The sequence below is a fragment of the Onychomys torridus genome, chromosome 5 (assembly GCF_903995425.1).
Source record: "Onychomys torridus chromosome 5, mOncTor1.1, whole genome shotgun sequence".
Taxonomy (NCBI): domain Eukaryota; kingdom Metazoa; phylum Chordata; class Mammalia; order Rodentia; family Cricetidae; genus Onychomys; species Onychomys torridus.
Window position 1 is genome coordinate 32,636,526 of NC_050447.1, and position 12,442 is coordinate 32,648,967.

At 44.3% G+C, this 12,442-nt stretch overlaps 1 pseudogene; it reads left to right on the plus strand.

The window, feature by feature from the left end:
* Positions 1–1,609: 1,609 nt before the first annotated feature.
* LOC118584556 lies at positions 1,610–6,540 on the plus strand (annotated as a pseudogene).
* Positions 6,541–12,442: the final 5,902 nt, after the last annotated feature.

Genomic DNA, 12,442 nt, shown 5'->3' on the forward strand with positions numbered 1-12,442 from the left:
AGGGAAAGCATGAATTTCAAGGCTGGACCAAAAGCCTGGGGAAAGGCTTGGGTTCAATCATGACCCTGGCTTTTGCACCTGAGTAGTTTGGGCAGTCATAGAGCATCTTTATCTCACTTTCCTCATCTTTAACTAGAGAGGACACCACTCTTTTGCACTAGACATAGGATGTACTTAGATGAGAGAGCCATCAGGGTCGTGATAAAAACATAGGCAGGGTACCACAGGACTCAACTAGTATCCACAACTCTGAGATGCCTCCTAGGAATCAGGTCTCTTTTTTATTTTTCCTTTCAGTATGGGGTATTCAATCTATGATATCATGCATGGAGAAGAATTTCTAATACTGAGCGAGAGCCCTAATCTGGTTCTCTTTACAGATGGAGTCACATTGCAAATGTACTGCTTGCAGAGCAGGGATCATGGACATGAAGTCTGGCACCACCTCCTGGAACTTAACTTGGAGAGCATTGGAGTCCTCAGTGTCTTTTCTATACTTCTCCATGAGCAAGTCACTACACCCAGCAGGCAACATCTATGTCAGGGGAATCAGACAAGGTTAGTCAGATCCAGAGCAGGAGAAAGCAGCCTAGGTTTGGAAGATTGAGTATGGGATGGCACAAGTCCAAGGGAGCCATGGTAATCCTACCCAGGAACACACACTAGGCTTTATTTCTGCACGTTTCTCTCTGAGCAGGATATGTGGGAGACCCTGTCTATTGGAGTACCTCAAGAAATCTCATTGTCAGTGCTGCTGTGCACTACAGAGCAGCCTGTGGATCCCTCCAATTCTTTCCTTTATGGTGTGAACAAAGTCTATGATCTGGGAAGCTAGGAAGAGCCTTGAATGTGTGGTGGATTGAACCTGGACCAATAAATCTCTGAGCTCCTACCACCCACTGGATGAGTTTTCAGGCCTAAAGAAACACATCTCATCATGGGGATGGTGCAGCCTTACTCACTAACATTGACACCAATGATGCTTGGGAGGGGGTGAAAATCAGCAAAGACCAACAGCTCCTGGGGGTCATGGATAGGAAATCCTCACCCACCACACCAGGGGTGATAGTGAAAATGTGAAAGGCATTCAAGATCAGTGTGGAAGGTCAAACAAGAACATATTTCCATGTACTCAGGTTCCTCAGCTCCTGCTAATTCATTCCAGTACCAATTAAGTTAATTAAAACATAGTTACATGTTTCTCCTCTGTTTCCTCTCTCCTATGCCTCTCCTGAAACATTACCCAAATTTGTGACCTCCTCTTCTTTAACTATTATTGTTAAGTATACACATAAATGAATGAAGATATAAATCCAACCTGCCAAGTCTGTTCAGTGTGGCCTGCTGTGTTCCTCAGACTAGGAAGCAACTGAAGAGCCTTCTACCTCCTCTACCTTACCAACAGTGCTATGTTTACCAGTTTGTGACAACACCCCCAGATTAAACCTCTCTTTTTTGATATTTATTTATTTTTAATTTTTATTATTCATTGTGATTTTTACATCAGGTACTTGCATCCCACTTATCTCCCCATTCCCTTACATCCCCTTGCAACCTCCTCCCCTCGTGTAGTGTTGATGCCTCATGGAATTTACCTATCCACTTCAGTATGTCTATTGATGCCGTCCTTATTCAGCTCATGTTCAGGCTTCGGTGTTGATGAGACTTTATGGGTATGTTTTCTGGTATTACTAAGAGATATAGGTTTTGATCTCTGAACATCTCTTGGGATCAACATCTATTATTGTCCACAGGTGTCTACAAAATGATGATATAATGAATTTAGAGGGTCTGAAGAGGATAAAGCTGATCATGCCTCCCATCTCTGTGTCTGAGGACTGCCTGTATCTCAACATCTACACACCAGCTCATGCCCATGAAGGCTCTAACCTGCCTGTGAGAGTTGGGCCATAGTCAACTGGTTGGGGGTGGAGATTTCTTTTCAGGAAAATTAGAAAGGACAGAATCACCTTGAGTTCCATTGCAGTGTAGACCCTGATGAGATGACTTTCCCTAGTGGGTCCAAGAAGGTTTCTTTTCAGTCATGGTGAACAACCTAAGCTACAGGTACAAAACACAGAGTGCTGGAACTTTGAGAGTTCAGGGACTGTGGTTTATGGACTAAGGAAGGACTCACTCTGTGATCGTGATCCCTAGACACCCAGGCAGTTGTCCGGGGGATGAACATTGAGATAAGCCAAATTTCCAGCTTGGGAATATTGGTTATTTCAATGAGATTTGCCGACCCTTTAGATTCATAATCAGGAAAAACTCTTATGGAGACACCTTTTCCACTTTTGAGGAGTCTGGTAGTGAGAGTGACATTACTCTGTACTTAAATCCATTAATCCAAACTGAGACTCCTGGTGTGACAGTGGGACTTGGAAATATGCTGATGAGACTATGTTCCTCACAGTCTGGGTCTGAGATGCTGGGGAGTCCTGATGTGTTTAGCTGCACAGATAGGAAGCAGTCCATAATCTGGGAGGCAGCCCCACCTGAGCTTGTGCCCAATAGAAGCCTCCTGACATCTCTCTTGATTTCTCCAGGTGATGGTGTGGATCCATGGTGGTGCTCTGGTTATAGGCATGGCTTCCTGGTATGATGGATCTATGCTGGCAGCCACTGAGGATGTGGTGGTGGTCAATATTCAGTACTGTCTGGGTGTCCTGGGCTTCTTCAGGTGAGACTAGGGCTGTGCTGTGCAATGGCAGTGGAGAAGAACCTAGTCAGCCCTGTGATCCATTTGCCTTCCACTTCTCAGCACCGGAGACGAGCATGCCAGAGGCAACTGGGGCTTCTTAGACCAAGTGGCTGCTCTATTCTGGGTCCAGCAGAACATCGCCTACTTTGGAGGCAACCCTGACCAGGTCACCATTTTTGGCGAGTCTGCAGGAGGCACAAGTGTGTCTTTCCATGTTGTGACCCCCAATGTCCCAAGGACTCTTCCACAGAGCCATCATGCAGAGTGGGGTGGCCCTGCTGCCTTGCCTTATCTCTAACACCTCTGAGATGGTCTTCATGGTGAGTGTCCTCCATCACCCCAGTCCTGGCTTTCTGCCTTAGGCCCGAGCCTCTGATACTCTGGTATTCTGTTCAGTGGTAAACAAGGGCCATGGGAAATAGCTTCTTTCCAATAATTTCTAAGAAGTTCAAGGATTAGAATCTACTTCCCTCTACTTTATGCATGCTGAATAAATTATATGGCTAGCAAAGCTGCTCCCAGCAGCTTCCATCTTTGGCAAAAAAAAAAAAAAGAAAGTATGCATGGTTTTGGGAGATGACTTAGTGGGTGAGAAAGCCTCCTGTGCCAGTGTAAGGACTTGAATTCAAATCCCAAAAAAAAATACATAAGACTAGATATGGCAGTACTTATTTGCAATCCCAATGTTCCTATGGTGAGGTGGATGGCAGAGACAAGAGTGCACTAAAGGTCAGCTCCATTGGTGTAGGCAGCAGCAAACAATAAGAGACCCTGTCTCACAAGGAGGAAGATGGCAAATTATATCCAAGGTCATCCTCTGGCTTTCATAGGCAAAATGTGCCACACAAAAGACATTGTCACACAGGAACACACACACACACACACACACACACACACACACACACACACACACACCAAAAAAAACCATGCAGATTGAATGCTCCCTTTCTCAATTGTCAACTCTGAGCAAGAGGAAAATGGGAACAATTTCACATTGTACTGTAACCTGTGCAAAACACACAATACGGTGTTATATTTAAGGACAGTGGTACCCACTTGGAACTGCTAAGATACTGCTCCCTGCCAGGGAGGATACGTCAACTCACACCTGCTCCCATTACAGACAGTGGCAAATCTATCTGGCTGTGCAACTTTGAACTCAGAGGCCCTGGTGCACTGCCTTCGAGGCAAGAGTGAAGCAGAAATTCTGGCAATTAACAAGGTTGGTAGAATTGTGTGGCTGGCAAGATAGGAGACAACAGGGTGTGTGACAACAAGTCCTTACTACTCTGGACAAATTACCCTTTCTACATGGCTTGGTATCCTTTTAGTCTTGAGTACAAAATGAACACCTACATAAGCTAATTTAAGTGTAGGTTTCTCTTCAAGGGTGAGATGGGAGAGGTGTGGTGGGGATGACGATCTTGAGACAAATTAGGAAATAGGAAAATGATGGAGAACATTCAATGCCCATCATATATATAAGATAAATCTTCAATACTGACCTTGCATGTCCCTCAGGCCTTCAGGATCATCCCTGGTGTGGTAGATGGGATGTTCCTATCCAGGCATCCTCAGGAGTTGTTGGTCTCTGCTGATTTTCATCCTGTCCCCAGCATCATTGGTGTCAACAATGATGGGTACGGCTGGATTCTCCCACTGGTAAGGCCCAGTTCTAATCTCCCATGTGCCTGGGGTCTTATATGGTGGTCAGTGGGAGCTCAAAGATTCATTGATCCATATCCAGCCCACTTCTAACTCAAAACATTCTCCACATTCCAGATGTTCAACTCTTCTCAAACATTAAAGAAAATAACATGAAAGACAGTGCAGGATATTCTGAAGAGCACAACAGCAGAACAGTTGGTGAGAATCTAAGACCTGTCCCCAATGAGAAGACCTCTCAATATCCTGCTCAGAAAGCATCCCTAGAAGTGTGTGTGTGTGTGTGTGTGTGTGTGTGTGTGTGTGTGTGTGTGTTTGGCTGGTTGGGGTCACTCAGAGATTTCCCCCTATACCAAACGTCATCTGTATTCCCCTACCCTAAGGATGTTGCCTGGCTACCCTAGTGCCTATGTTACCTCATTCTTCTGATCCCCTTGGTGTAGATGCTGCCTTCTGAGTGTAGTGACCTGATAATGGAAGAGTACATGGGGGACACTGAGGACCCACAGACCCTCCAAATACAGTTAACAGAGATGATGGGAGACTTCATGTTTGTGATCCCTGCACTCCAAGTAGCACATTTTCAGCGTGAGTACATCTATAACAAGGTTGAGGAAGGAAGCTCAGAGCTGTGGGTCCCAGGTGAGCTCTGTAGTGTCCAGGCTTGACCTGGATCTGAATCAGATCTCTGGTTCCAGACAACTGAGAGCCTTTATCTAGTCAATAGTTACACTGAGTGTGAGATAATGACAACTTATTTGGGTATAGCTGAGGAAACAGCTGAATGACACTCTATTCCCCTGGGGAGGGTAGAGTCAAGCCTTTGACATCAGGCTTTCCCACAGCCAATGCTCCAGGCTGGGACTCCACACTCAATTGTTGTGATTCCAGATAACGTGAGACCAAGTTCTCTTGTCACCAAATGTGGATCAGCACTGTATGAGGCAAGCTGTGCTGATATCACAATGTGTTCTTGTCCTCAGGTTTCCATGCCCCTGTCTACTTCTATGAGTTTCAGCATCGCCCCAACTTTCTCAAGGATTTTAAGCCTCAGCACGTAAAGGCTGACCACGGTGATGAGGTTTTCCTTATCTTTGGATCCTTCTTCTGGGGAGTCAAATGTGAGTCTCCCTTGTTTTCCATGAACAGAATGGAGAACCAAGTTTGTACCTGAAGGATGTCTGAGCTTCAAGTCCAGTTTAGGAATTCAAGGCTCTGGGGAAAAACAGGATCAAATGTGTACTATCTCACAGCTCTAAAACCTCCTCTGGGTCTTGATCTTTCTTAGTTTTGCTTGTGCTAGAGGAAATGAGGATTCGCTGGCTCAGGACTAAGCCTTGGGGCATTTACTTAGAGAACTAAATGGATCTTGGATGCTGGGTTGTAAGGGAGGGAGGGAATGAAGCCTGGAATTGAGTTTTAGACTGCAGCTGGCATGGTGAGTATGAAGCATGTGTTGAGCAGCTACACTAAATGCCTGGGATCTGACACTTGCTCTCTCACCTGCAGTTGACCTCACTGGAAAGGAGAAGCAGGAGAATGATGAAGTACTGGGCCAACTTTGCACGATATGGGTAAGGAGATGCCCTTCCCTCAGCCTCCAAGGGTTAAGTCTCCATCTAGGGATCCATTTGTGATTGGTGATCTCATTAGCATGCATAGATCCTACATATGATTGAGTCCTCGTACCCAAGATACACTGAGATAGACACTTTGTAGGTGCTGGCTACTGGTCATCTCACAGTGAGCTGTGGGTGGGTCACAGTACTATAGTACTGTTCTTTAGATCTTGCCTTTGAGAAGAAGGCACAAAACAGGCCAAGTAGCCTTCCCCCACATCGAGTAGAAACTAGCAGGTCACACTTGTATCCCTAAATTGTGACATCTGCCTCATCAGTCCCCTGGTCTGTTTAGTCCACTGCCCTGAGTCAATTGGAAGATTGAAAGTGACCTCATACTTCCTTGCTGGTTGGCATATCCACAGGAACCCCAACAGTGAGGGTCTACCCTACTGGCCAGTGTCAGACCAAAATGAACAGTACCTGCAGCTGGACATCCAGCCTGCTGTGGGCCGAGCCCTGAAGGCCAGAAGACAACAGTTCCGGACCAAGACTCTGCCTCAGAAGATTCAGGAGCTAAAAGGGGCTCATGGCAAAAACAAGAATGTGTAATCCCCAATGTAAGGAAAGGTACGTGAACTTCAGTAAAGTTGAGGTTAGCCTGAGGTTCTCACAGGCCATTTAGAAGCCTACATTGATTCCAACATTCATGTAACCATAACTGACCTTTATAGTTGTCCATTTTGCCAACATGTATGACAAACACTATACCTATCATTCCTTACTCAAAATGCTAGACAAATTTTTACTAGACATAATCCATAAAGGGTCTCATAAAAGTGTGGGTGAGTAAGTTCCAAAGTGCATCCATCTTCTTTCACACTCCTCTTGTACTAGGCTCCTTTCTCCTCTCCTCCCCTTATCTCCTTTCCATCCTCTTCTCTTCCCCAAGAACAAAACCCAGAAAGTTTGGGCAATGTTGACCACACAGGATGGACTTTATTAAAACCCCACCCTTCTCTCAGTAAGTTCCATGTTTCCACATATTTAAACGTGGCAAGTAGAAAATCTGATTACCCTAAGTCCTATTATCTTCATAAGTCCAAGCTTCTGTTCCATTCAGATCATGAACTGACTCAGATATTGTGATTGGCCTCTATGGGCCCAGCTACTCAGAACCTAAGACAGGAATATTGCATGAGCCCAGGAGTTCCAGACCAGCTTGGGCAACAGAGCAAGACCTACATCTCATAAACAAAAACAATCATAAGCTGTGTAATTTGTAAACAGCAGAAGTGTATGTGGAATTCTGTGGACCATGAAATACAGGGTCAGGTTGCCAGCACATCTACTGTGAGGCAAGAACTAGTTGTTTGGCCCAAACACTACACCCTGTTTACTCCCCTTGTAGAATGTGCAAACTATGGCCCTCTGGGCCTTCTATAGGTCCCAACTCTTAATATCAACATATTAGCAATTAGGTTTCTGCAAATGAATTTCAGCCACACAGGCTTTCAGAGCTCAACTCCTGGACCTCTCTGACATCAGCCACTGAGCATGTCAGCTTCTGAAAAACTCTGTGCAGATTGTCTCTATGAAGAAAATTTCATCTATTTCCTTCTCAATTTGCAAATGGTCCACTTTTATGAGAACCTGATTTGACATGTTCATAAATACCTCAAGCTGGGCCAGGAGTGGGGCTTGGCTGGCAGGTCCAGGTGGGCTTCCTCTAACAATAAATTTGCTCTTATTCCCAGTGTGTATTTGCAGGCACTGTGAAGCCCACACTTATATGAGCATGTGACATATGTGAAGATCTTCTGCTATAGTGTGTGGCATGGATGTGAGATGGGAGAGGTAGGAATGTGCACACATGTCTAGCAGAAGAGATTCCTGACCCTGGCAACCTGACCGGAAGTGTCGACATGTATGGGAGTGTCTTCCTGTTTTTAGGAAATCCTCCTGTAGCATCCTAGCTCTTCTTAGTAGTCCATGTGACTAGTTTTCATTCTTGCGTTAGTGTTGTCCTTAAAATTTTCAACCCCAGCAACTCAAGGTCTCTTGTGTATTATACCATTTACAGTGGTGCCACACTGTGCCTTTTCTTTCCCCAAAATCATCTCTGTCATTGAGAGAGTGTGTCCTGTTGTCCTATTGATTCTTGAATCTCTCATCCCTCTACCTCTGGCCAATTTACCTTCCTTGGGCACCAGTTTTCCCAAGACAAAGTTCCTTTTCATTCACAGCACCTTTGGATGAAAGTGAAGATTCCTATGTTGTCTGTTCTGGACACCAAGGCACAGATGAGGGGAGTACTAAGCCCTGGCACAGTGGCTGAGCCCATGGACACTTTTTCTTCACCCCAAGAATCCCCCATGCCATCACGCACCACTTTCTGTTGCTGTAGCTTGCACCTGGACGTGGCTTGGCAACACTGGAGCTCTTCCTGTCGTGTCCTGTAAGAAGAATCACTGTGTTTAGCTGCCATCCAGCATAATGCCCTTGAGATGAGATAAATGCTTCCATGTGTTATTAAAGAGTTCTAATCCATGTATAACATCCTCAGTTCCTTTTATCCTCCCAGCAGCTGCACATCTGAGTCACTTCCATGTTAAGACGCTTCTTTGGTTGGGAGAGGTCATGTTTTTTGGGACAAGGCTCTTATTATGTAGCCCAGGCTGGGATCACATTCACCATTCTCTTACCTCGACCTCTTCAGTGTGGGATTGCAGGCAAGCATCACCAGGTTGTTTCTAAGCAATCCATTATGGACAATTCCAAACATAACTTTGTGAGACCACAGGCTTTCAATTCTTTTGGTGAAAACAGATATGAACTTGTGTATGTTTAACTTTAAAAGATGCTGGGTAATTGGATCATTCAGTGGGAGTAAAGGCCCTTGCTATCAAACATGGTGACCTGAGTTCAATTCCTGGGACCCACATGATAGAAGAAAAGAACTGTCTCCCAGAAAGATTGTACCGAAGTGTCTTCCAAAATGACTGTATCATATTTCAACCCCTTTAGAAATGTGTGAGGTGCCAGTTGCTGCATATCTTGACCTACACTGGGACCTGGGAATCATCAATATGGCTGCATTGGATGACTGTGTATCTATGTATCTATGTCTCAGTGTAGATATTTTTCTGGCCTTTGTCTTTCCTTTTATTATCATTGCCATCATTTTGCTGTTCTTTCCTTGGAGAGACATGGGGCCTTGATGTGCATTCCAGGCTGTCATTAAACTCAAGATCACCAGCCTCTGCTTCTCAATTGCTAGTACTTGAGTTTGCCAACATTCCCACTTTCCTGAGACTTTTAGCCTCTGCCTTCATCTTCCTCTTTGTTCCTATCTCGGTCTTTCTCCACTCTGACTCTGCTTCCATTTCTTTCTCTGACTCTGTCTGACTCTGTCTGCCCTCACCTTCTCTCCTGCATATGTATTTTTCCTTCAGTTGTAGTGTGGCACACTCCTGTAAACCCCAGCACTACAGAGGCTGAGGCATGGATTTATTGAATATGATTACTATATTGTGCGTAATATTAATCAGATACTAAATCATGTGCAGACAAATTGATGAAATAAGAAAATATACTGAGTGAAGTAACCCAGACCCCAAAACACAATGTGCTTCCTTGTTTGTGGGCCATAGCTCTGAATCTTTAAATGTGATTATAATAATGTAAGAATATAAATATTGGAGGTGTAAATAGTATCAGAAGGTCCAGAAATGTCCAGCAGAACAGATGCCTGTTCCTTGTCCCTGAGCAAATCTGCCCACGGTTAAAGGGACACATCTGCCTCCTGAGACCTTATAGATCCTCATGGAACTACTACTATTTCATCTCCTGTGGTTTCATTTTCATTCTTACCTTATTGCTGTCCCTAAACCCTCATTTATATTTTATGCCATATTTTCCCTCTGTCATTAAGAGGCTGGTTCCTTCGTTCACTAGACCCTGATATTCCCATAGATGCCTACCTATGACCAACTTGCCCCTCCAGAGTACAAGTATTCAATCCTGGGTTGTCAAATTCCTTCTTCTTCCATTTATTTTGTTGAAGACCAACCACAGAAACTTTATCATCAGTGAGGACTCTTACATTGCCCATCCCAAACACCAGAGGGCAGAAGAGATGATACATTTAGCCTTGACTCTGTAGCTGGGCCAGGAAGAATGCTTGAGTCCTTGAGTGCAGGACTGTCTGATACTTGTACTGGGGCCTCAAGGCATTGTTGTTGATCTCCTGTTGCATACATGTATCTGTAAGGTCCCTGTTTGTGCTGACATACAGGACACTTCACCAAATGACCTTTAAAATGTCAGAATCTGTATTATTTCTTTAAAACTTTGATGTCAAATGATTCCTTTGGAACCAAATTTGCCAACATAGATGGGTAAATTTTATGTAAAATATGAGCTATGTAACCACATGCACCTAAGTATGAGACTACTTCTTTCCCTGGAAAAAGTTCCCTTGAGATCCTTTATGTCAATCATTGCCTGTCTCTGCTCCAGGGCAACCACTTTCTGATGCTACAGTTTGGAAACTGCATATAATTTAGAAACATCAGAGCTCTGGTTATCTTGTCTCAGAAAAGGAATTGTTTGTGACTGATCCTGTTACTAAGTACAACACCTTTGAGAGTCAAGTGTGCTGTATTTGTTTAACAGTGTCACTTTATATGTGCATACGACACATGTTACCCAACCCTGGTTAATGCACATCTATATGGCCTGTTTTTGACTACTTTAAATTAAACTCTTATAAACTTGTTGAAGTATGAGTTTTTGTAATTGGTGTTTTCAATTCCTTGAACTAAAGACCTGGGAGAATTACTCACACAGGACAAATATGTTTAACTTTAAAGAAACTGTCTAACTGTCATCTATAATGACTATATCATTTTGCATCTCCTCCAGCCATGTATGAGTGTGCCAGTGGATCCATGTCTTAGCCAACACTTGGCTTTATGGGTCTTAAACCTGGTTATATTGAACAAGTGTATAGTGGTATCTCGCTGCAAGTATTTTCACGGAGTTGAGCCTCTAATTTCCTTCCTTCCTTCCTTCCATCCTTCCTTCCTTCCTTCCTTCCTTCCTTCCTTTCTTCCTTTCTTTCCTTCTTTCTTACTTTCTTTCTTTCTTTCTTTCTATCTATCTTTCTTTCTATCTACCTACCTATATATCTATTACACACATTGTCTCTCTCTCTTTCTCTCTCTCTCTCTCTTTGTCTCTGCCTCTCTGTCTTTAACTCTCACGGTCTCCCTACTCACTCCCTGCCTCCCTTGACAGGACAGAACCTGAGTGTCTTCCTCATTTCACATTTTTACTGTGGCCACGGCCATCATTAACATGGGGACCCTGAGTGATGGTGCAGTGAGCAGCAGAGCACAGGGATTTCCCTAGCTGAGCTACAAACATGTCTGGGATTGAGAAGCACAGGGATGCCCATTTGGTTCTTCCTTTCCAAGACTGAAGGAACTTGGAACTTCTGAGCCCTCATGGTCCAGCAGTTGCTTTGGTTGGGAACTTAGAGTGGAGAGAACATCTGCCAAGAAAGACTAGGACCAGAGATAGGAGAAAAGTGCATTGGAGAGGTGACATGGAATCAAAGGAGCCCTTGTTTATCAGAGGAGGCAGGAAAAGCCTAGCTGTGCTGTGCCAGGGAAACAGCCAGTGAGACACCAAGGCAGAAGTCCTACAGTGCCATGCTGTGGTTCTCTAGTCTACTATTTAGATGATAATGAAGATAATTTGGAGCCAAGGTCAGTTCTCAGGTGGCAGTAAAGGCTGTCTGACACTGATCCCCACACCACTCCCTTCAGGAAGTCAGTCTGGACTGAGTATGGACTCCAGATCCTGCCTTCATTAATTTATCCTGTGAGGGTTCTTTGTGATTCCGAGACTCTTATCAATTTGTATCTCAGCTTTATCATAAGTTCTAAGAGTCCAGATTGACCCCAGTGTTGGAGCCAGCAAGACTCCATTAAATGCTTGTCATATAGCTACATATGATACTGATGAGAAGGTGGTAAGAGAACTTTCCCCCGATCCTGAGGACCTGAATTCCTCTTTGGGATCTAAACAATGGAAGGAAAATATGGACTTAAACAAGTTGTCCTTTCACCTCCATATGTGAGCCATGGCCTGGGAATGCGTGCATGCACGCGTGCGCACACGCGCACACACACACACACACGTATATGAGCACAAATACATATAAACAATTAAAAATATTTGTTAAATGGCTAAATGACTGTAAAGTTGATCTTAGTAGGAGCTGGCCACTAGAAGAGACACATCACAAGCATGGAGTGAATAGGGACTGTGGACTTTAAAAGCAACAGAATTGCACTCTGTTTTGATGAAACAACTGTGACCTACCAGGAAAATGTCCATGTAGATCCTAAGATTATTGCAGGGACTAAGGACTCTGGAAGCAGGCTCAGTAAACTGAGTCTTCAAAGCACAGAGGAGTCTTGCGGATGAAGATCACACTCAGAGT